At 36.0% G+C, this 26561-nt stretch overlaps 1 pseudogene; it reads right to left on the bottom strand.

The window, feature by feature from the left end:
• Positions 1 to 305: 305 nt before the first annotated feature.
• LOC107718151 (collagen alpha-1(XVIII) chain-like) overlaps positions 306 to 26561 on the bottom strand; it is a 30101-nt pseudogene continuing 3845 nt past the window's right edge.

Genomic DNA, 26561 nt, shown 5'->3' with positions numbered 1-26561 from the left:
CACATGCCATATTCAGCATTTTAGAATGATTTTTGAAGGATCATGTGACACTAAAGACTGGTGTAATGATGTTGAAAATTCCGCTTTCCCACCACAGAAATAAATTACATTTTAAAATATATTCAAATAGAAAACAGTTATTTTACACTGTAATAATATTTCACATTCTTACTGTATTGTTGATTAAATAAATGCAGCCTTGTGAGCATAAGAGATTTCTTTCAAAATTATAAAAATAGTGTAATATTAACTTAGAGAAAGACGAGCCACACTTATAAAACAAAACATTTATTAACTCAGCACAATTCAAACATGAAAAAAAGAACAGGGGAATTCTCTCTATTATTGTTTCATACTTAAATTTGACTTGAAGATAAACAACACCGTTACTTACTTTCTAGTTTGTCTTTCTAAATATGTCATAGAAAGATTAAAAACAGTGAAGAGTTATAATATTGTTGTGGCCACTGTCAACTTTTGCAATTAATGCCATTTAAAGTATGTACTTGTTTTAGTTTTATGTGTTTTACATTACAAATTAGACATTTTGCCTCTTTTAAATACTAGTTTAAATGCAAGTTCACAGAATGGAGCTTCATGGGTGTGAAAAAACAAACAAACTAGGCCTATTAAAAAAACACCCAAGAAATTATTAATATACTGAATTTAAACAACTTCCAAAACACCCTCATTGGATACAGTATATCCAATTACTGATGTCTAATTATTGGTATTTAATCTGATTAAAAAGATCAGAATGGTCTCGAATTTGTAGTTAATACATTACACACACACACACACACAAGAAACTCTATATTAGTCTTTATGAGGAGGGGTTAATATCATCCGAGAAGGCACAGTGTAATGTGGTGAATTCATACAATGGATCTACACTTGCTTGATATCTGGCTGAGGTATTCTTTGGTATTCTAATAGTTGAATAGAAGTTGGTGGGTCGTCGATTGAACAGTATCAGTGGGTGATTTATACATATTTACATCATGCTCAGAGAAGAAGTGAAACATGATTGCAGTGCCATTTTCCCTGGCTTGTAAATTCTCACAGGAGCTCTCTTCCGAATTAAAGAGTAGATTGGATATTTCTCCCAGCAGGCCAGCTACTGCTGCTCCCTACATCTGCATTGCTTGACTTCAAAAATGGTCAGCTTTCTAGTTCCTTCCAGGGCTCTGAATGTAGCTGTTCTCAATGCAAAGCACAATGAAGTGGTTTGAGCAGGTATGTGTGTGCTGCCCCAGCAGTCTGCCGGTCTGCAGAAGAGACGCCTGTCCGGTCACTGCCATGTCACCCGTTCTCCAGGCTTCACAGTAGTTAGTTGTCATTCGGATGCCCGCGGTACTCGAGCCGTGCCACACCAGTTTCTGAGGCCTTAAGTCATAACATGTGCAATTTATTAATTCATGTTTGTTCATAATATAAGAAATCATATTAACTGAGATAAATTGAAGTTAAAATATATTCAGAAATGTAGAAAATGCATGCTTATATACGTTTTGTTTTACTTACTGGCACTTTACTTCATTTCTGAATGTAATAATAAAATGTGACTTAAATACATGTTTATAGCGTACTATGTAATGTCTGTATACATTTTGTGTTATTTACTGATATTTTGCATTATTTCTAATTGGATATTTATTATAAAATGTGACTTAAATACATGTTTATAATAGTTATTTTGTTTAATTGTTCTCACTTTACATTAGGTGTCTTTAAGTACCATGTACAATACAAAATGAATTGTTGTGAATTGTATTGCATATCACTATTGCTGCTATTGAGGTGTGATACAGGTAAGGTTAGGGGCAGGTTTAGTGGTATGGTTAGGTTTAAGGGTGGGTTAAGGTGTAGTGGTAGGATTGACAGCGTAATTACAGATGTAGCTACAGAAATTAATTACAGATGTAATTGCAGGAAGGTATTTTAAGCATAAATGTAAAAATATTTATGTACACAATAACTGCATCGTATCAAATGAATAATTTAAATGTAAGTGCATAGTAGTTAAAGACACTTAATATAAAGTGGGTCTGTTTAATTTACTGTTATTTCACATTATTTCTGATTGTAATAATAAAATGTGACATACACTGATGTGTCTGTGTTTTTGTTTTTGTTTTTCTCTGAACAATGCCATTTTGACCCAGTGTCACTTTTTTTTCTCCCAGCAAATATAGTGACTAAGATTAACAAAATGCTGTATCAATTCTTGGTTTGTTCATTATTAGATAACTAATACATTACATATTGTAAGATATAGCAGTGTTTCCCAACCGCTTTCAAATTTTTCAAAAATTTGTGGCACCCTACACAAACACTACTGCTGAAGACCGCAGTCTACCTGCTCTGGACTGCTAAATGAGGATGAAGCTGATGGTTCAGAAGCATCTTAAGAACACTTTAAGTACTTCTTTGATGCCACAGTTAAAACTATAGCCTAACTAATAAAGTTGAAACATTATAATTGACAAGTGAACAGTCAGTAATAAAATAAGAACAAACATATGCATTTCAAGCTTAGATAAATACAACAGAACAAAGTTACAAATAAAATAAGGTCTAACAGTAGTATTCAGGTACATAAATGTAATAATTAAATGAAAAATAACACTGCATAGTAGGGATGCACCGATACCACTTTTTCCAGTACTCGCCCGATACGATAGTTTTATTTTTGGTACTTGCCGATACCGAGTACCGATACCGATATTTTTATTGCATTTGCACATTTTTAAAATATTGGGTACAGAAACCAAAAGAGTATGTATAATGTTGAGTACAGGAGCTCAGTATCGGTATCGGTGCATCCCTACTGCATAGCATTCACTGAATAAATTAAATATAGATTAAGCTTTGTTAAAGTTGTGTTTTGTTGTTTGATAAAATTGACACAGACAGTAGCAGGTATTTATAGGCTGCTGTCCCTTTAAGACCGTATACACGATCACTATAATGATACACATCTGTTTTCTTTCTGGTTACGTTCACTTAAGACCATAACCAACTGCGTTAACGAGAATACTTGCCGAAACAGGTATTTTAAGATAATTTTGTGTGTATGTGTCCGTTCAAGCGCAAGGAGACACGAAAGTGAACTGATTTCTGTGTCTGCGCTTTCTGAAACATGTCTCTCTGTGTGCGCACTTTTGAGAGTACCGAATTGAGTTCTCTTTCGCCTCTTCTTACGCTTGAATGGTAAGATTTAGAAAAATGTGCAAATGATGAACTTTCACTCTATAAACTTTGCAACTAACTCGCGGATCACATGCGTGCTGAACCATGAGGCCTGGTTCAAATGGAGCACAGACTTTTTTTACACGGCACCCCTGCTTTTGCCAGACGGCACCCCCGGTTGGGAAACACTGAGATATAGAACCTTATTCAAAGTGTTAGCAGATAAATTAATTCAGTTTACATGTCTGAGAAAAGTGAAAAGAAAAAAGCTGTTTACCAAGCCTGATCTGTCATGATGTTTCTTCCGTCAAAGGAATAAATCGGAGTAAGTGGATCAAAAACAGCCCCATTTCCAGAGAACATAGACATCCAGCTGTTGAAAAGCACATCTCCCTAGAGAGGAAACTCAAGAAGCTAAATTTAGATGGGCTGGACTTAGGCAAATTACATGTAATGAGACCACATTGATCAAAAACACTTGATTAAAATCTACTGTTGCAATCATGCTCTTTTACATACTTTGAGGTTCACCACTGGCAAGCTGAAGTGGTCCCCTTTCTTGACGATGCTGGAAAGGTCTTGTAGGTGAGAGGAGAGGAAAGCTCTGTAAGTGGATGTCAGGCCCCTGGCACGGGCCTGCTGGTAACACTGATAATCTGCCCCTCGGATTCCATGCATGTCCCCTGAGAATGGGGCATTGAGTGCCACCAGGTGCAACTGAGAAGTTCAAAGGTCAAAGATCACGTCAAAGTGCTCACCTTTTCATATCAATTATTTAAGATGCAACAAGGTTTAAGCAACCCTTACTGCTGGCACTGAGTGTGCATGCTGTGGAAAAACATGGTAGCCTGGTAGGAAGCTCTTTAACTCCTGCAAAAAACATTAGACGTTCACATCAGACACATTACAACTGAAATTACATTTTGATTCTAGAATATTTTAACAGTTCTCTTGATTTGATAAATGGAGACAAGCAATGATTCAAAGACCATAGGTATATCGGTGCCATATCGGTTATCGGCCAATTTTAATTCACGAGTTTGTGTGCCCATATAATCTTAGCGTAAGTGGTAAACAGATTTGGCTTGCTGTCTGCTATAGAGGGGCTCAGAGAGGATATTCTACTCGAGCTCCGATTGCTCCCCTATAGACAGAAAGATAAATAAATAAATATGCTTAAAAGAGAGAGTGAGCAGCACCAAGTTCCTGGGTGTGCACATCACAGAGGATCTCTCCTGGACTGACAACACCGCAGCACTGGCCAAGAAAGCACAGCAGCGTCTCTACTTCCTCCGCAAACTGAGAAGAGCCAGAGCCCCGGCCCCCATCATGTGCACCTTCTACAGAGGCACCATCGAGAGCATTCTGACGAGCTGCATCACTGTGTGGTATGGCGCCTGCGCCGCAAGTCACTTCAACGCATAGTGAGAGCAGCTGAGAAGATCGTTGGTGTCTCTCTCTCCTCCCTCCAGGATATTTATGGAACCCATCCCACCCGCAAAGCCCTCTGCATTGCAGGTGATCCCACCCACCAGACACACAGCTTCTTTAGTCTGAAGTGGTGAGAGGCTGTTTTTATACTTGGATAATAATTGGAAGATTAGATGGGCGTACTCCTCACGAAATTACGTTTAATAACTTCACATATTTTGTAACTTATCAGCACAATATTGGATATTTAATTGTTCGTGCTCATTTAGATTACCTTTGCAATAATCACTTACTTTAAATTAACTTCAAAAAGTGAACTTTATAACATCATTAAATTTAATCTTTTACAAATCTCAAACAGTGTGTGTACTGTTTATTAAAATCCAAACTGTTAAAAATCTTGTTTGGTAAATGAAATAAAGTTGAAATAAAATAAAAAATGAATACAGGTGCATCTCAATAAATTAGAATGTCGTGGAAAAGTTCATTTATTTCAGTACCAAAGACTTAAACTACTTCAGTCTGTGTGCATTGAATTTATTTAATACACGAGTTTCACAATTTGAGTTGAATTACTGAAATAAATGAACTTTTCCACGACATTCTAATTTATTGAGATGCACCTGTAGATATATTCATTAAAAATAGAAATGATTTAAGGCTAAACAGAATTAAAAAAGCTTTAATCAACTAAATCAACTAAAAATAATATAACAACAAAACAAACAAAATAAACTCAAATTAAAATAAAAATGTATTATAGAACATAAATAATACTTAAATAAGGCTGATTTTAAAATGAATATCTATTGTTCATACTGTACATTATAATGTTGTGATGTCTAAATTCACTAGTAACATTTAAAATTACTGTATTATAAAACAGCATAGAATTTTAATATCAGCTGTGTGTATTGGTTATATCATACATAATATGAAAATAAGCACCTGGCTATGAACTTTAGGTACACTGCGGTCGCTGGGTCTGCTCAGGCCTTGTGACAAAGCAGAGGTGGAACTGTCTTGGGGAACTGGGATTAGCTCTCCTAGCTAAAACACAGAAACCATTTGAATAAGCATTCAACAAAGAAATGTTGATCTATTTCCATTTGTTATGAAGGGAAATGTGAACAGTAGATACCTCAACTTTCTTCCAGCCCCCTCGTACCCTGATGTAAAGTTCACTCTTGTCTATGACATATGCCAGAGTCCCTTCTGCACCCTGACTGGTCTCTCTTATCAAGGTCTAAGTGTTTTTATATGTTCTCACCTGGGAAGGCAAAGTAAACAGTCATAATCTAGACAAACATTAAAAAAACAAGATGCATTTAATCTTTAGTTTTGTGCCATCTGACTTACAGGGTTTCCATGGCCAGGAGCACCAGGTGGCCCTGGATGACCTGGAGGTCCAGGGATATACGCAGATGAGACAGAAACAAATAAAAAATTATTTTGATGCATCAGTAAGTTGTTTATAAGAAGTTTTAAGCCCTGATAAAGTCACTCAAAATTACTCTGGAGAGAAATCTGTTTAAGAATGCATTCGGGCTAGTCATCTAAAAAGTTTGGAAAAGTTCACTTTTTGCAGTCATGATAAAGGTGTTTGTTGTTACCTGAGCCATATGCGGACGGAGTGCCTGGTGGTCCAGTAGGTCCTGGTGGCCCCTGTGGTCCTGGACTTCCAAAGCCAGGCAGTCCTGGAAGGCCTGGGGAACCAGTGTCCCCAGGAGGACCAACAATAGAGTCCCCTTTAGGTCCCTAAAACACAGCATCACATTGAGGCTGGAATGTGAGAGGGAGACACTTCTACTAACATTTATCAAAATAAGCATAGTCTTAGTTCATGTCTTTGTTTCAGCTGACTTACCACAAGGCCTGTCCTCCCACTGAGCCCTGGTGGGCCAGGCAAACCTGGATCCCCTTTTTCTCCATTTTGCCCCTTGTAGCCAATATCAACTTTAGCATCCTTAGAGACCCACACTCGATATTGTTAACAACAGCAATAGGCAATCATGAACAAAAAAAACTGTAGATATTGTGATCACTCAGTAATACTCAGTAATGTTAGTAATGTCAATTTTGATACATTTTAACTTACTTTGTTATCATTATCATCATCATTTATTGAATTAACCTTTTTTTTGTACTGTTTTTCTCTATGAAAGCCCTTGTAGTCCCCTGAGGGTCCCAAGACCAGAGGCGGACAGTGTAGGTGTAATGTATTCTAAGTTGCTTCAGAAGTATTGCAAGTACTAGTACGTGCAACAATAAAACAATGCATTGACATAAAAATGTCAAAAAATGTACTTTTGGTACTTAAGTACTGTTAAAAGCAAGTACTTCTGTACTTTTACTTAAGTAAAAATCTGTCTTTACAACTTTTACTTGTAATGGAGTAATATTTGACCAGCAGTATCTGTACTTTCACTCAAGTAATGGAGTTGAGTACTTTGTCCGCCTCTGCCCAAGATCTGGGTTTGAAAACCCTGTCATAAGATGTGCTCACACCATGTTGGAACTATCATAAAGATAAGATTCCAACTTCTAAAAAGCGTTCACATCCTCATAATTACAGCTTGTAAACTCTGAATTTTGTACCACCTGACTGCTAATGTCATGTGGAAACACTCAACCTGGCAGTGGCTGCAGCAGTAAAATGTATTTACTGTAAGTAGCAAACTCATGTTTTTAATATTTCCAATAACTGATTTTGTCTATTGACTTTGTCTATTGATTAAATTACACAGATTTATTTTGCCATCAATTTAGCATAAAAATCCATACGTCCAAGTCAGAGGACTAAGTAGAATGTCAGAGCTGTCATGTAGTAATTACGGTAATTACGACATAGCATGAATGCACCATTACACACGAAGGTGTGTGCAAATTTTTGTCCTGTTAAAGTTTTAAGTGTGCTTATAGATTCTATACAACTGCTAAAGATATTTTTCACATAGATATGTGAGACACTGAACAAGTATTTACCACATAACCATGAGGAAACATTGGCACTGTGAAGAAAGAAAACATAAAGATCATTGTTGAGATCTAGCCACTGGACTGTCTGCCAGTGCCATACAGACTCTTTTTACAGACACTTTTAAAAAATTTTTTTATTAGTTTACATTCATTCATTCATTCATTCATTCAGGGACAAAACACATTAATAATACATAAAAATCAATGTAAAATGTGCCAGATTTAGCCAGGGTGACTAATTTTAATCTGTAGTTCTATGGCAGGTTGATGAAAAAAAAAAATCAATATATAAAAACAAAATTTTAATACTAAAATCTCTATAAATTTTCACAATTTTGATTTGTCAACCACCAAATTTTTAATTGTTTAGAGAAACCACAATTAATTTTTTTTTAAAATATATATATATATATAGCTTTTAATTCTGGTGAGAGTCTATTGCATTCATGGGTTCCTCTAAAGGCAAAAGATAACTGACTAGAAGTACTTGGTGGTATATTACAATCCACCCTTGTACCAGCTCTTGTGTTCATTCCTGTTATTTGACTTATGTAATCTTTAAATATGGGTGGAGCAAAACCATTAAGAATAATAAAAAACAACATTAAATTAGGTAATTTAATAAATTATATACAAATAATACATAGGTTTATAGTTAATTTCCCAAAATAAGGCATTTTTATTATACCTGCAGTTCCTGGCAACCCAGGATTTCCCACATCACCCTTGTCCCCTTTGACTCCTAATGACACTCTTCCATTGCCTGTTTCAATCGGGAAAATATTAAATATATTAAATATATAACATATATTATAATATATAAAACATTCTAAACAATGAGTTAAAAAGGCTGCTATATATATGTAAGATCTGCTACATATACCTGGTTGTGAATTGTTGTTGTTGACCTGTAAGATTTTTTTTTTAATAAAATTAGACATTTTGGACAGAACAGAAGTGATGATGAAAATATTGTCTGATATTAAATATTAAAAAGAATATGAATCCATGCACATGCTAATGTCAGCATATTCAGGAGTGAACGGTTTTGTTAGTGTGACATGTGAAATGTACACAGCACGTAAAATGCGGTAATACCATGAATTCACTGCTGAGCCCAACAAATGTTAGAGCTCATGCAACATGCTTTGGTGAGTTTAGGAAAGCACCTCAGATGAGATGAGATGAGATACTGGGTTAAAGGACCATGGAGAGACACTCCTGAATTAGTAAATAACAGCATAACGCAGGCATTATTCAGTTGCCAAATGTAAATTAGATTTTTTGTAATTAAACTTGTTCTATGCTGTTTTTATGGCCATGAACCCAGGAATAATCCAGAAGCACCTTAGAAAGCAAAGTAGGCACGGCTAGTGAAATTACGGGGAGGAGCTGAGCCAGAAAGACATGCGCCACACCCAAAGCTAAACCACCAATCAGAGAATTTCACTCATTAACTTACTGGTATTTTGCAGTGTGGTTTAGAAGGAATTGGGAAAACTGTCTTCAAGATTTAGAGCAGAATCATTTTATGACTTTTGTGAAAATTGCATTTTAGGGTGAAGCACACTTGCTCAATTTAATTTCCATATGCTGCAAATCTGATAAGAAGATCAAACTTACTCCATTGAGGCCAATTACTCGTCCTGGTGGCCCTGGAGGTCCAGGTGGACCCGGTGGACCCTTGAATACAGGTAAGTCATTATATTTAATTAGATTTAAAGATATGAAACATACTGCAAGCATTATGTCACAAAGAAAAAAAAATTTAACATACAGGGGGACCACTAGAATGTCCCTTGTCTCCTTTCCTTCCAGCTATTCCAGGCCGGCCCTAAAAGAAATTTGAGGGAGTTAGTGAAACTAAACATTTATGAGATTTATGAATGAAATTGTAAACAAACAAACAAAATGTATAAAACTAACCAGTCGACCAGGATGTCCATATTCTCCTTTTTGTCCAGGTGGTCCAATCGGCCCCTAAAGATCAAAGAAAAACATACATATTCTCTGATAGAAGTATTTATGCATGCATGCTTTATTTCTTGTGTGAGAGATGCATCTTACCACAATCCCAGGCTGTCCAGAGGGACCGATGTCTCCCTGCAAAGTACAACAATGTCAATGTCAGAACACTGAGGAACAACACAAAAAGTTCAAGCTCAAAAGTAAATAGTTTCAACTTTCATTCCCTTCGGTCCTCTGGGTCCTCTCAGGCCTGTTATTAGAGAGCCATCAGCAGCTATGGATACGCCTGGCTCCCCCTTTTCTCCCTATTAGACAATACAACAAATGATATTCTTTTCATAAAACTTGACTTTAAGGCAATCCTGATCAAGTAATGTAGTTTGTCACATATGAGTAATAAGTGAAAAGTCTACTTTCATTAAAGGCGCTGTAAGCAATTTCAGCCAAGTTCTGTTAACCTGAACACATAAGAGAGAGAGCGTGTGCCTCTCTTTGACAGTGTTTAGAGTTTCTGGGTTGTCACAGAGTGAGTCCTCAAGAGACCTATTTCAATGATCTCTGAGTTGGTAAAAGCATTTTATGCGTGCTATTCAAATATAGCTTAGAGCACCTTTACAGTAAGCAATCAGTTGTGATTGTGAAGGCTAAATTACAGTGGTGAAGACAGCAGCTCAGATTTATGAATACTTGAAAATAAAATGAGTCCTCATTTGGAAATTTGTCATGTCAATCGTGTGGTAATGATGGGAGAGTTTGTGCTTCATTATGTACAGCAAGTTATTTCTGATCACATTTTAAACTCATACCTTTAGTCCTGGAGGTCCTTGAATACCTGGAAACCCAATTTCACCTTTTGGTCCTCTTGGGCCCTGAGCATTATAACATGCAGGCAAGTTAGTTCCACCATTATAGTGGATTATTTGCAATTTTATAACCCCAAACACCAGAGCAAGCTCAATAAAAGCTCTACTCAAAATCATATGAAATTTAAAAGAATATTTTCAGCTTAGCCAGTGGCAATTTTGATTACCACAAAAATGTATTTCCATTTGTTACTCCTTCTTTAAAAACATAAAGAAAGTTTACATAACACTGTAAACCATCTTGTAAACCATCTTTATAGCTCATTACATATGCAATGCAGAAGAATTTATATAAGTGCTTATATAAGTTTAGAAGCTTCCCATTTCTGCTTTTTAATGCTCCAAAAATTCCATTCACTTCCACTGTGAGTGCCTCAATGTAAAGTTTTTTTTTTTTTTTTTGGAGACAATGGAAGTGATTGAACTTGCATTGAACCTGGAATCTTCGTTTAATAGTGGTTTCTACCACAGAATTTTGAGGTGAGAAAAATGTACCAACCACCAAATTATGAATGAATGAATGAGGCATTTATATAGCACTTTATTGTGTATTGCTGTACACCCAAAGCACTTTACATTCATGAGGGGGTCTCTCATCAACCACCACCAGTGTGCAGCATCCACCTGGATGATACGACGGCAGCCATAGTACAACAGCACTAGTGTGCTCACCACACACCAGCTACAGGTGGAGAGGAGAGAGACAGAGCCAATTCAGTGGATGGGGATTATTAGGAGCCTGAGGCCATGATTGACAAGGGCCAGTGGAGGGAATTTGGCCAGGACACCGGGGATACACCCCTACTCTTTACGAGAAGTGCCATGGGATTTTTAGTGACCACAGAGAGTCAGGACCTCGGTTTAAAGTCTCATCTGAAGGAAGGTGCTTTTTACAGTATAATGTCCCCGTCACTACACTGGGGCGTTAGAACCCACACAGACCACAGGGTGAGCACCCCCTTCTGGTCTCATTAACACCTCTTCCTGCAGCAACCTAGTTTTCCCAGGAGGTCTCCCATCCAGGTACTGACCAGGCTCAACCCTGCTTAGCTTCAGTGGGCAACCAGTCTTGGGCTACAGGGTGATATGGATATTATATACATTCTATGACACTGTAAAGTAAACTGGCAAATCCATACACAGATAGATCATATGACAAGACTGAAACCAGTAAAACACTATGAAGATAGGTCAGTCCAAGTGGGCCAAAACTTTGTTGCTTGACCATTTTTTTTGAGTGATTACCTACCTATGTGTATTGGTACTGCAAAATTTATTGCACAGTGGTATTGCAAAACTACCATTTTTGTTTTTATTTTACTTGGTTTAACCAGAGTGCTTGTCTTTAAAATTAAAAATGGTCAAGCCTTCAGGGCCCTGCAACATGCACCACACACACACACACACACACACACACACACGCAAAAAAGCATTAGCAATGATATGGATGCGATGCATGATCAAAGAACAAACCCATTCCAGATCATGTGGAAATGCCAGGCATTTAGCAGCATTGTGCTGTGAGGGGTGCAAGATCTTGCAGTTTTAGATATCCTCAGAGCTGCTGACATCTGTACTATCCATGTTAAACGTGCAGTATCTTAAAAAGCTTTTGAGGGGAAAACAGTAAGCTGCTTTACGTACCATAGGGTCTGGCAGTCCTCTGATCTTAGTGAGGTTCAATTTGGCAGCAGTATCATTAAGAAGGAGCTGGAGGAAAAAAGAAATCATTATCTTTTAAAAATCATTCTTTTAGGATCTCAAGCAAAATTTAGCAGCAAAGCAGGTTACCAGACTTTATACTTACATCCTGGAAGTTAATGATCGGTCCAGGAGGGCCAGGGGGACCGGGAAGCCCTATGATGCTCAGACCATCACGACCTTGCTCACCCTAAGTCACAATTAATAGAGCAATTTACAACATGTTCTACACACAAAGTGAAATTTGTCTCAGACTTCAAAAATCATACAGTGTTTAATTCGTTTGAGATGAATATGATCATGCATTATTCATCATTTGGTGTAAAACAATAAAATGCCTTCTCTCCTGGACTGCCCTTGTCCCCCTTTGGCCCCTGTTTACAGCAAGGTAACAAAAAACAGCAAAAACATTACACATTTATTGTGCCACAGCTACTAAAGTCATTTTTATCATTTGCACGCTACATAAAAATCGACCCATAACTTATTACTGCTAGAACACTTATTTAGTATTCAGTATTTCAGTAATTGTACCATTTGAAACATTATTATATAATCTCTTTTCAAAGTACTCCAAGAATGCAAGAAATAGAAGACTGACCCTGGCACCAGGTAAACCAACTGAGCCTAGTATTCCATCCTTTCCTTGGGATCCTGGTTCACCCTGGATAGAGAAGAGACAGGGATCAGGAAACGTATTCATGACATTAGCCCTATTCGGATGGTAATTGTTATTGTTTTTAAGTTATTTTCAACAACTGCAGGGGCCTTTCTCTCATTTTACTGCCTTCCAAATTTTCTCCCACCACCCACAAAAAAATTCTAATTACCTGCTGTTTTTTGACAAACACAAAGGTTGCGTGGTAATTTAATCCTCATTTTGTATTTTGTAAATCCTTTTTGACCACTGCCAAGCACCATATGGTTAAACGTGATAATTTGCATGAATTTTTAAAAATGGATGCCTTCATTATTGCAATGCTGAAAAGTATTTACAAGAGCAATATTTAATCACCGCTCTACTACAGCGAGTGGGAACTGTTAAGAACAAGTAGAAGAAAGAGAAGAAAACCACGTTTGAAATGGGCTGTTATTATGGCAGCAACAGGTATGCAATACAATTTTCGAATATGTACTGTATACAATTATATACATTAAAAATATAAACCAAGTGGCCGGGTCAAATATTTACCTTATGTAAATAAGAGTATGCATTAACTTATTTCTGCTAATTTCTACATTTTTAATATGTCATCCATCATTTTGAGATTAAAATGCAACACAGAAAACCATTTACAGTACACTAATAGTGTGTCCATTGTCCTATTATTAAATAGCATATTTAAATAAGTAATACATAAATTTTATGTGATTTTTCTATTATTAAATTAAATATTCATTAATTGTTTGTCCAAGCAATGTGACTGAACATGTGGCTGGCTGACCATGTGAGAAGTGCAAGTGGTCCGAAAGAACTCACAACTATACAGTGAATTTATCTTCATCTAAAACACATGAATTTTATCACTGAGAAGCCAAGTAGATTTATTTTTACTGGAGTGCCCATGAGCTTCACAAGGGTGTTTATATGTATATGTAGCTTTTTAGTGTGACTATAGTGTAGTTTGACAAACCTTTATAGACAAACCAGGGGCTCCATCAGCACCAGGAAGTCCCTACAGAAAGGAAACAGAACAGGTATATTAATAAAATAAAATATATTGTTAACTTACCCACACAAAAACACACCAAAACCATTACATTGGAATGAATGAATCAATCAATCAATAGAAATATATTTCGTTTAGCTATAAATTTATTTTAATACTGCTTTTTTGATAATCAAAAGAATAAATACAATAAAATTCATACTTAATATTTCAGAGGATAAACAGACCTGAGGTCCTGGTGGGCCAGGCAGACCAGGAGGCCCCTTAAAAAAATCAGATAAGGTCCATTCAACAAACAACTTTTTTGTGCACAAGGAAAATGATCTTTGACCAATGTAGCTTGCAATGATACACCCAAGGTTAACGAAGGACCTTGATATGTGAATAGAGAATGACACAATAGTTGTGATGGTTTTGTACACTCACTTGATAACCTTTTGAAATTCCGGCTCCAAGAAACAATCCGCTTTCACCAGAACCCTCCAAATCCTGTCGGAATAAAACACCTCCTGTCCTTAGACTAATGAGTACAGAAGCAAGACCAATTCAAAAGCTGCAGAAATAATAATTAAGGTTCTGAATGGATGAAATGGTGTGCTGACCTTGAAAAGTGATGTTTGAAGTGTTTCTACCCCAAAGAACTGGTATTATCTCAAAACCAATACAGCTCTCTTTTAAAGGTTTGATTTACTTTTTAAACTAAAATGCTTCACTAAAACAATTAGAACACATTTTCATAACTAAGAAAAAATTGGAACAGATGTGACCCTTGAATTGTCCTGTTATTGTCATGTGAATTTAGCCTGTTTTGCTTTGGCCTTTGATATGGAGCACATTTTCCACAAAATCATGCACTAAGTACATGACCTACAAAGGCTAAGCAGGCAAACCTGACTTGTATTTAAAGTATGTATAGTTTTTCAAGAAACATTTGAGATCTGATTATCCATGATTATAACTGTTTCAGATGAACCTTTAGCAGTAGTCTGTTGTTGACCATAATGTCCTGCATTTAATGTGAAATCCCAAAAAGGTGTTTAACCACCAATGAGTCTCTAAAAACAGAAAAGGACTTTGGTGATATCTATTGTAAAATTGATGACTTTCAGCTTAGGATTTTTCAGACCTTCAAAGTGTCCATCATGAAGTTATTACTTAAAGGTCCTGGTGGGCCAGGAGGGCCAGGTGGCCCAGGTACACCCCTCGGTCCTACAGGTCCAATAGGGCCAGGGTCACCATTTTCACCCTTTAGAAGAAGAATGGAAAGAGAGAGAGAGAGAGAGAGAGAGAAAGAATTAAAATTGAATATTATGAATGCTTTATCTTCATGTCGATTAAATGGGCGGTCAAACTGGCGAAATTTCCATGTATGAAGCACAGTTCACACAGAAGTCTCTTTCAAACCTAGCAGCTTTCTGTTGGTCAATGTGGTGAATCTGTGTGATCAACTTGAACCTGCTGCGAATTCTGTGTGAAATTCCTCATTCAATATTCTTGATCGCATAGATTCCTATTAAAATGACTCCATTTCGTCCAGGAAAAATTGTTTAAACAATGTTAAATGTGACCACACCTGTATGCATCATAAAGGTGTGGTCATAAACACGATACATTAGGTCCAGGGGGCCCTCTTATTCCTTGTTCACCCTAAGAAAGAAAAACGTCAGGTGTACAGCTCAAACTGGAACATTTTTGAAGGATGACAATACAGTTTTATGTAACACTGAGTGAGTTCTTTCTTCAAGATGAGGTCATTTTTATACCTTCGCTCCTTTCGGACCCTGTTGTCCAGTCAAGCCATCCTGACCAGGAACACCCTTTAAAGGTCAAACAGATTAAAAGGCCTGCTTATGACATGTTTTAATATTATAGCACATTATAAAAGTCAGTATCTATACAGACACACTACATTACATAAAAAATAGTATACATGTTTTCATCGTGTCTTGATATCATGACATACAGGGGTTGGACAAAATAATGTGAACATCTGGAAAATAGGCAATATTTCATTATTAAGATGTTTTACCACCATTAGCCTTTAATACAGCCTCCAACCTTCTTAGAATAGATTCAAACGACTTTTGAATAGTTGAATATTGTCTATAAAAACACCTGCCAATTGCTTTAGAGATCTTGAAGGATGGAATATGCTTCTCACTTTTCTGTCCAAAACTATCCACAGTGGATTGATAAAAGTCAAGGTGATTTGTCAGTCCAGAGCAGATGATAAAGTTCATCTTGGTGAAAAACTTTATGATCAGATTTTTTTTTTTTTGCATTTTAGTATTGGTAACTGTGATTACAATTTTAGCAGTTGCAGCTCTTTCATGGATGTTGGCTTTGAGAAGTTCTCTGTGGCCGGTTTTTGTGGAAAAGGGTGAATATTGAGGCTTGCCGTCACTTTGGTCTTTTGGGTTGGACACAATCCTTCTTAGCGCTCAACGGTTGCCATCATTCAATTTCACTTTCTTCACGGATGAAGTTCCTGTTAAACAGGCTTCCATGATTTGTGCTTGTTGAAAGTCTGACAAGTCACCCATTTCAAGGCTTGTACTAAATACTACTGAACAAAACTTATACTACACTGAGATACAAACTAGAGACAAGGAAAAGAAAAACAAGAAACAAAAGATAATTTCAACTTTTTTTTCACAGTAGTCTGTGAAATTATATTAACCCCTATAATTATGGCCATTCACATTATTTTGTCTAATCCCAGTATATGATTATATCGTAACACTTTAGAATAATGGTCCGTTGTTAACAAGTAACTATGCAGGAAGTAATAGGTAGTACTACATTAACACTTAACTTAATACTATTAACTAATAGAGAAGCAAGATTAACTAAGCAGTAAGTAGTAGCAAATTTAGGACAAAGGTAGTTCCTTATTAGATATTTGATAATTACTAAAAAAATATATCCTCATTGAGAACTACTTGCGAACTATGACCAATTAATAAAGAATAACCAATTAATTACTAATCACAACAGTAACGTCTTAAAAGTGAACAATTGGGTTCTTTGTGGAAACTAATTTATGAATATGATAACCGCCAAATAAGTCGGCTACAGGTTGAAATTGTGACTACTACTCTTACCAAAGGATGGATGTTCTCTGTTTATTTCAAACAAAAACATAAAATAATAATAAAAATAATTCATTTAAAAATGTTAATAATTAGGAAGTGATTGAATTAGTTCACAATTATGAGCTCTTTGTGTCAGTCCAGTATGTCTCCGACTCCAAAAGACCTATACCTTTAGTGACAGTAGGCTGGGGACGACTTTTCTTGAATACAAATAATGATGTTCTCTTGACAAAAACAGTTCACAGTACTACCTATTACTTCCTGCATAGTTACTTGTTAATAACGGACCATTATTCTAAAGTGTTACCGATTATGTTGTGTCTCAACATAATATTAAAATTGACATTGCTGTTAGTACAAGCAGACAGTTCAAAATAAAAAAAGACAGATTTTCTCCAACATTCAGAAAAATGCAGCTCAGTTTCAAGCTGTCCTGAAATGCATCTTTGAAGCCTGTGTGTTCATCCCCTTTCAACCTGTACTGCTATTGGTTTTCTGTCAAACTACAAAAAAGAATCTACAACTAATGTTCATTTATGTTTTACTGAGAAATACCTTTGATGTTTGTTTGTATATATCATTATTCCTCTACTATTAAATCTGTACTCCCACATAAACCGAACCCCACCAAAAAGATATCTAACAACTTCTAAAGTATCTAACAGCCCTCTGTTAGCTATTTGTAAGGAGTAACGTGTGATGTAAAGCCTTAGCAAGTATTTGACTGGAAAAAATACATGCATAAACATAACAAGGTAACCGAATCCAAATCTTAGTTTGCATTCAGGCAAATATGGGCAAGCAGATATTGTTGGAGAAAAAATGCTGTCTTTTCCAACCTACTGGTTCAGTGACCTGAACGAACCAGGGCAATACCTGTCCTTTACCAAAACCAGAGCCAAACCCAGAGTCAGTGCCAGACCCACTAAACCAGTCCTCAAATAGCTGGGCAATCGAAAGAAGGAAAGAAGACAACATGAATCAGCTAAGGGCTGTGGTACAACCATCATTTAGCAACACTAGGAAGTCTTAAGAAGTGCTTGATGGGGAATGAATAATTTATCAGCTGGTCTGAGTTACTTATCATTTTACATTGCTTCATTTCAAGTTGTCTGAGTGCATTAGACATCATATGTAATATGAGATGTCAGGGCCAACAGGAGGAGCAGATGAGATATGAATTCTTACGAAATGTAAACTTTTTTTTTCTGTAAGCCTTTCTTCAGCAACTGATTTAACTGAAAAGAGAACATACTCACAGGAAGTCCAGGTTGCCCATCTCTGCCATCCTTGCCAGGGGCACCTGATGGTCCAGGCAGTAAACCCCTTAAGGGACCATTAGGACCAGGCGGGCCAGGTTTCCCTGGAGGCCCTGGAGGACCAGGTGGACCCTATGAAATTATTGTTTATAGAGATATACATTGACAACCTTTACTTTTAAATGCCATTAAATACAGTATGTACTGTAACAATATCTTCAAAACATGGGCAGATTTACTCACTTTAAGAAGGTCTGTATCAATGCCAACATCTCCAAATCCAGAGCCGAGAGCATCAAATCCATACTGTCATTGAAAATGGAGATACATTTTAATAAACAGGCTGCAGAGCATGTGCAGTTTTAGATGAATCGAATTAGTTTCATAACTGACACATTTTGCAACATTGACACTGTTATTGAACTGATTTAAACCAACAATGAATTGACTCGAGATGAATTACGACACTATTGTCTTTTTAGAGCTGCTTTACAGGAGAATTTGAATTTATCTCATATTTGATTATTTTTGCACCATTAATACTGTTATTTTTCTGGTTATTACTATGAAGCTGCTTTGAAACCATCTTTATTGTATAAAGCGTTATATAAATGTAGATGACGACATCAAAATACATCAGAATTACAGTTGCCAAAAACACTGTCTGGAGAAATAGTGCAGTTACCCCCCCCCCCCCCATATGAAGTAATACTTAAAGCCACACAGTTTGTGTACTATACTCACTGGAACTTTAATTGATTTGGATGGCCCTGGTGGTCCGGGAAGCCCTGGTGGACCAGGCAAACCAGGCCGACCAACCCCAGGATCACCCTAAAAAAGAGTTACTGTAAATAGAATGAAATACAAGCAAAACAACAGGCCATAGCGGGATGTTCTCGTTGCACTGTGGCATTGTGGATAATCACATGTTTGGGACGCTCAACTGCATTATCCCTCACCTTTTCTCCTTTGACTCCAGATTCTCCAGGTAATCCTGGAAGTCCTGGAAGTCCTCTCTGCCCCTGTATTAAAGAGACACCGTATTGAACATGAAGCCATACAAATTTAATTATATTCTATCCTCCATTTTTCAACTTGGAACTATACTATTTCTTGTGATTCTTCAATTTTTTAGCTTCTATAGGTAAATAACTAGAAGAATAACAAGTTAAAATTCAAGTTAAAAATGACCATGCTTGTTCATCTCAGAGCACTGCTAAGGTCATTTCATTAGCACTTGAATTACTGTCCTGTTCTGCAAGTACATACTATGTACTTTTTATAGTTATTACAATAACTATGTAATAACTACTGTAGGTATTAACCCTGAACCTAACCCTAACCCACGGGAAGTACAATGTAAGTACAGGTAAGTGTATGCACTGTAAAATAAAGTGCAACCTAATTTTCTTTGTTGTTATAAATCTAAAGAGTCAAATATGTCTCTTATTTTTAGTTCTACCAGAAAGGATTATTCAATTAGCAATTATAATATGTGCACAATAGTGTTGATATATCATTTGAACTTGATATACACTGTACTGAATGGATGTCCTTCATCTCTACATGCCAGTATTTTAAAACTATCCATATCAAAGCAAATTATTACTCACCAGTTTTCCTTCTTCACCTTTGCTTCCCTTTAAAACATTGGCAAGAGATTAAAAAATTCGAGTTCACTCAGTCTATACTGCTAAGACATGAAATGGTTTATAGTACTATATCTATAGATAAAAGTTTAGACAGCATTATCATAACCCATATTCTCATAAAGAATAAGAAAAAATAGCACATTCAATAACGTCTCATCATCATGAGGAAATAATCATACAGGTTGTCCATCTTTCCCTGGTCTGCCTTGTCTTCCTGGTGGACCCACTGGACCCTGAGGGCCTCTCCGTCCAGGCTGACCTGGATGTATGGGTGGGAGAGATGGTCCAGGAGGTTCAGGGGGTCCCGGAGGGCCTGCAGGTCCAGGTTCTCCACGCTCCCCTTTTTGCCCCTGGCCAGAACCCTGACACAGTTCAAGAGGAAATCTTATATTTGAACATGCCGCATTATTACATAATTTTAACCATCATATACTGAGCATTACTCATTATCTTATTCATCAATTTATTAACATGTCTAAATGAAGTCAGTTAATTCAAAAATAAGTATCTGTTTTCTTGTTACAACTGGAAATAAATGCGTAACACTTACATCCCCTGTACTCTCCCCTGTTTCATCTGTTTTGCTCGTCCCTGAAAAGAATAGCAACTAATATTTAACATAATCAAATAAGGACCATATTAATATTAATTTGCTAAAATACCAACATGTAGATAATCAACATTCACAAAACAGGCAAAGTGAAGTTTAAAAAAAAATCTTAATTAAAGAGTGTCCTCTCACCTCTAAGCAGCCTTTGGTCTATAGGGGTCACATGTCCTGAAACTTCCCCTTCGTCCATGTCAGCTAACATAGTGGGTGGAGCTTGGACAGGAAAGGTGGGTCTGTGTGTCTGCAAGCAATAATACACCAACTGATACTTACATTCTTACAACATATATTAGCTATAATAATGTAAACTACACATCTGAATCTATTTATTATGATTATTTGTTGCTGTGATTTAAAAAACTTAATTAAAATGGTATTTCATAAAACTATTTAGAGGTAAAGTGTGTAATTTCTGCATAAGTAATAGCACCTGCACAGAATAGCAGGTTTCACTACTATCACTCCTACCGACCCATGTTATCCATTGTTTGGAATGTAACCAAACTGGTATCCCAGCCCCAAAATCACAGCATTGGTTGAGTCGAGAGTTAACATGTCCGGTCACACAAACCAGAGGTTCCCAACCTTGTTTATCAACTGAACTCCTATGACCATTTTTTTTCCTTGAAGTGCCCTGTGATATTTAAATTAACGCTTAAACAACTTTATATATTGCTATTTGGACATAATTAAAATAACTTATTTAATCATTTTGATTATTAAATTATCTTATTTATAGGTTTAATTCTGTATACTTGTATTTGAAAAAAATATACATTTTTGATAAATTTTCATGGGACTGTAGGAATTGTCTTCTAGAATATTTTATGATGGCATTGATTACTGACAATAAACACAGACACCATATGCATTTTTCAGTATTAATTCTTTGTATTGAATAAATCTGTATTTGCAGGAATCACCACTATATACACTCCTGTCATGCATTGCAATGCATTACATCACAGCAGCTTTGCAATTGGTTTTCATGTCCCTTGTGACCGATCGGTATTAATGTCACCCCTTCCAGTACATGTACATGTTTTGGAGAGCCATATTTGAATATATATTTGAATGTAAAGCAATCATATTGCTTCAGAGTGTTATATACTGCATATAGTGTAATTTGTGGACCTCAGCAACTCCCTTCTCCATTCTTTTTCATTGGATGGAGCAGTCAGGACATTCTGCAAAAACATTCCTGTATTCCATGCAAGAAAGCAAAACATACAGATACATTTTTTTTTTTTGGGTGAATTATCCCTTTAGCATTAAAAAATGCCACTCTTTACATTTACAGTGCACTAGGAAAGTAAAACAGAATTTTTTTTTGGCTCAACACTGATACATAATTGATGTTCTTTCTGTCATGTGTTTGCAGAGAACAAAAGATTTAAACCCTTTTGAGTCCTCTTAATATTGTAACAAAATTTAACTCCCTGGAGGGACAAATGAACCTCTTTGTTTCCAGTTTGGCAAAGATAAATAAAGCATAATGTCAACAAAGAAATAATAACATTGACTACAAACAAGACAAACAAATATGAAAATGATTTATTCTTTCATGCTCATCTATCCATCCGTGAAATATGTTATGCATTTGTGCATATAATTTAGAAAAACAACATTTTTTTAAAATTCAAAACTTTTTAAAATTAAAATTAATTCAAAATCTGAAAACACTTCATATGAATCCTGTATATATAATGCTTTTTTAAAGTTATTGATACTCTATTGGTCAAATGATTGGGATCAGTAAGATTTGTTAATGTTTTTAAAAAGAGCTCTCTTACACTCAACAAGGCTGCACTTATTTGATCAAAAATACAATAGAAACAGCAATACTGTGAAATATCATTATTACAATTTAAAATAACTGTTTTCTATTTTAATATATTTTAAATGTTATTTATTCCTGTGATGACAAAGCTGAATTTTCAGCATCATTACTCGAGTCTTCAGTGTCACACGATCCTTCAGAAGTCATTTTAATATGCTGATTTGCTGCTCAAGAAAGATTTCTTATTATTATTAGTGTTGAAAACAGCTGTGCTGTTTAATATTTTTGTGGAAACTGTGACTATTTTCAGGATTCTTTGATAAATAACAATACTCAAAAGAATTTTTTGTATCAATATAACACTTTTGATCAATTTAATGCATTCTTTTAACAAATTAAATAAATAAATAACACTTCTGAACAGTAGTGTAAACACATAAAATCTGTAAATGGTATAATGGTCCAGAATAATGTATGGCTTTAATAAATGACACATTTTAAAACAATTAGACACATTTTCATGGCAAAACTATGCCATTGGGTTAATATATATACATTTATGTTTAATCAGGTTAATAGAAATGTGATGCAATGAGATGCTTCTGTCAAACCTTTTCTTTATCTTCTCTCTCATTTATCCGACCAAAGATTACTTCACGTCTCCCATGTTCTTCTTCATCATCATAATCACCATCACCACTTCCATCGCCGGAGGACTGCAACTGCAAAACAAAACTGCAAGGGTCACCTGCGACTCCACCACAAGAGGGAGTGCCCACTCTACAACAACCATACCCAAACATACATTTAGCTTTCAATCTACTATGACAAATTTGCCTCTATAAAATGGTCAAGGATGGTGTAATTATATTCCGAGACGAATAACACGAACGAGACAGAGAGAGTAATGAAAATGCCCTCACGCTGGGGTCATCCTCCTCACACTGCTCTTCCGCTGCCCTAGGGTCCTGTTTTATTACCAGCTGTTGAATAGACCCCTGTCAGATTGAGAAAGAACGAGTAAGAGAAAGAAAAAGAAAAAGGTTTAGTTGTTCAGCTGTGTAAAACAAAATCAAATTGTTTGTGTACAAGATTGTTGTGTATATTTGCAGAATGCTAAGTGGTTTAATCACACTGCAAGCATGTTCATACACAAGGGCTGCCTGGAGCTGTAAACTACTGTCAGGAGGAGATTTGTTCTGTTACAGCAGAAGCACAGCAGCACAGATTCATCCAGAGCTCAGTGATGTGCCAGAAACGCTTAAGGGAAGGTAATACATTTTGTACAATTATCAGCAGGCTTTCAGATGAAGCACCTCCTGCTTTATTCATTAGGATTTAATGGGTTCTTTCAGCCACACTTTCATTCAAGTACAGCTGGGATTTATGACGGCCATCAGCTACTTTCATTATTAAAGGCATTATAAAATGTCCTAGTACAAACAGCCATAAAACAATGACAAGCAAAACTCAATTAGGACCATTACAGACAACACAATAACTTTAATCAGTAATACCTCTGAAGATGTGAAAGAGCAAATATTCAACAACAAAACTGACAAACCTCAAAAGTACCTTTACAAGAGAACACAACAGTAACTGCAACTCTCTAGAAATTTGAACCTTTGGACCTTTGTGGTTTTAGCCAGGTCTAAAAGTATGATTGTTTCTCTCTGTAAGTGTACAGTATGTGAGAGTTTTGTTGCTAGTGCCTCTCTATCCTTGAAATAGGCCCATCTAGCATTATGCCACGTAACACAAAGGATTCGACCTTCCTGAAGTCTTCTCCATGACAACACGCCTCCCTAAACACAACACAACCAACTCATGGGATAAAAGCTCTTCAGCTGGAATAGTTCATATGCTGTAGAGGACAAAGTCAGAATCAAAACTTTTGGTATTTTTGGTATGGTGGGTGCTGTACGATGTAAATGTGAATAAATTAGGGAACAATTAATTTATATTCAACTAATGATTTTGTAAGGTGATATTTTTTTTTATTATCATTTGACATGTTATGAAATATTTTTAAAAACAAAATAAGCACTCAACAGTGCTAACAGGTCAATGAAATTACTCAGCAAAATATTACATGATCAAAATTAAAACATACTATTTACCAGAAAAATAGGTATGAACCAACAATAAAATTCTGAGTGATAATTATGGCTTAAAATCTTCATGTCATAATTATGACTTTCTGTGTCATAATTATGACTTCTTATCTCACAATTTCAACATTTTATGTCATAACTATATCTTTTTCATCATTTAAAATTTTGTCATAATTCTTTCATACTTTTTTAATAAAGCATGATTTTTATTCTTATGGTCTTCCATATAAAACCAATAGACAATATAAAAATTCTGTACTATTTTGTCTAATAAAATATAACATTCAAAAACATTCAAATATAAAAATAAAACACTAAAAACTAAAGTCTGAAAAAGTGAATTTAGGCATCACAACATTATAATGTACAGTATGAGAAATGGACATTTAGTATGAGATTTTCTAAATATTATATTTTACAGTATTATTAATGTTTTTAAACATTCACCTTAAGTGAGTGTTAGATTATAGCAAACGTAATCTAAGCATAACAAACTGGGAAAATGAGCATGCATAATTCAGTATCAACTGATACCCCTGATCGTGAAGCGATTCCATTGCTGTGTCATATCAGGCACTTTAAAGGAAGCCACCTCCATGGTGTCTGCAAGCCCTGGCTCACTGTAATACAGTACAATCCTCTGGGTCTTATCCTCCACAGGCGTCAGGGCCAAGCCCAGGTGGACGATCTTCTGGGAGGGATCTGTGACAGCGAACAGGACCCCTCCTCGAGAGTTGGAGGGTTTGACGGTGACAATAATGGCAAAGTCCTTGAAGAAGGGCTCAGGTACAAATGATTGGGTGAGTCTACCTACATTAGCATGAGGCCCAAAATTGTAGGCAGGGAAACCCTCGTAGCCCGTGATGAAGGACACAGATGGAGGAAGAGGAACACCAACTAGCTCAGTGAGGACTAGGTGACCCTTGGACCCTCGCTCTGAAAGAAAACACCCAGTAACAGGGGGAATGATTAAAATGAAGGACAGTATACAGTCCTAATATCCCTTCCCACATTTATGAAAATGTCTCTCCTAATATTACATGAACATAGTCTAAAAATTGTTGCGCTGAAGATTAGAAACAAAGGTTCTTCACACACAGATTCTTTCATGTATATATATAAAAAAAATTATAAAATCCATTGTTTCATGTCATGTTTATTAAAGAAACTGTGCTCCAGTCAAACTCAAGTCAAACTAATATGATTTGCTTTCTTCTGTGGAACACGAAAGGAAAAATTCTGACTGTGCCGGTTGCTCTTTTCCACCATAAAAGAATATTAAAGTAATCCATATGAATCATGCTCTATATTCCAAGACTTCTGAAAAAAAAGAAAAGAAAAAAGATCTGTGTGAGAAACAAAACAGAAAATAATTTCCCCCTCCTTAATACAGTATGATCAATAACAAACAACTTAAAGGTAAAACTTACATTATATGGCTTCAGACGACTTATAATTTTGGAATATGAGTTAAAGGGACAGCTTTTATAATTTTTTTGCTATTATTGAACTGAAGTTTCATTGAACTGTTTCATTTCATTTTCATTGAACTGTGACAGAATTTTTACTGAAAAATCAAATAGGTTTGAAAATCATACAGGTTTCATTGAACTGTCACAACATTGTCATGGAACGCCTTACGTATATTTCAATAACAAGGTATTACATGCAACATACAGCCTCATCGCAAAGATTTTGAAAGCACTTTTCACTTTTACAAGAGCTAAAATCGAGCAATTTGTCTTTTGCATTCTTTTTCTGCAATTCCAGCTCCTGTTTCACAGTACAACAGTAAAACATTCTCATTAGTTCATGCCAATGTCAATGCCAAAGACTCCTCAAATTGACAACATTAAGAAATAATTGCTGTTTCAATCTGACATGTGTTCTAATGATAATAATGAGGTAAAATGTCAAATAAACAGCTCTACAGGTACGCAGGGCTTCAAGCTAATTCTCTCTTCAATACAGCAGAGAGAAGATTCTCTTTATATAAATTAATTAAAAATAAATTTAATTACAGGTCACAGCAGTTTTTGCTGAAAATACACAGTATAGTGCAAAGCAACTAACTTTCTTAAAGATTAGTAAACACACATTACTACAGTATACTGCATATCACACTGAAATGCCATGAAGAGACAAATATAGTGCATGAGTGTATAATACACCCAGGGGCAGACTTACCCATTAGGCAAAGGTAGGCGACCGCCTTGGGCCCCCAAAAGCCAAGGGCCCCCTAAAATG

This window comes from Sinocyclocheilus rhinocerous, unplaced genomic scaffold (assembly GCF_001515625.1).
Source record: "Sinocyclocheilus rhinocerous isolate Xijiao unplaced genomic scaffold, SAMN03320098_v1.1 scaffold480, whole genome shotgun sequence".
Classification (NCBI taxonomy): domain Eukaryota; kingdom Metazoa; phylum Chordata; class Actinopteri; order Cypriniformes; family Cyprinidae; genus Sinocyclocheilus; species Sinocyclocheilus rhinocerous.
The sequence above is the reverse complement of the archived record's forward strand: the minus strand, read 5'-3'. Positions and strand labels throughout refer to the sequence as shown.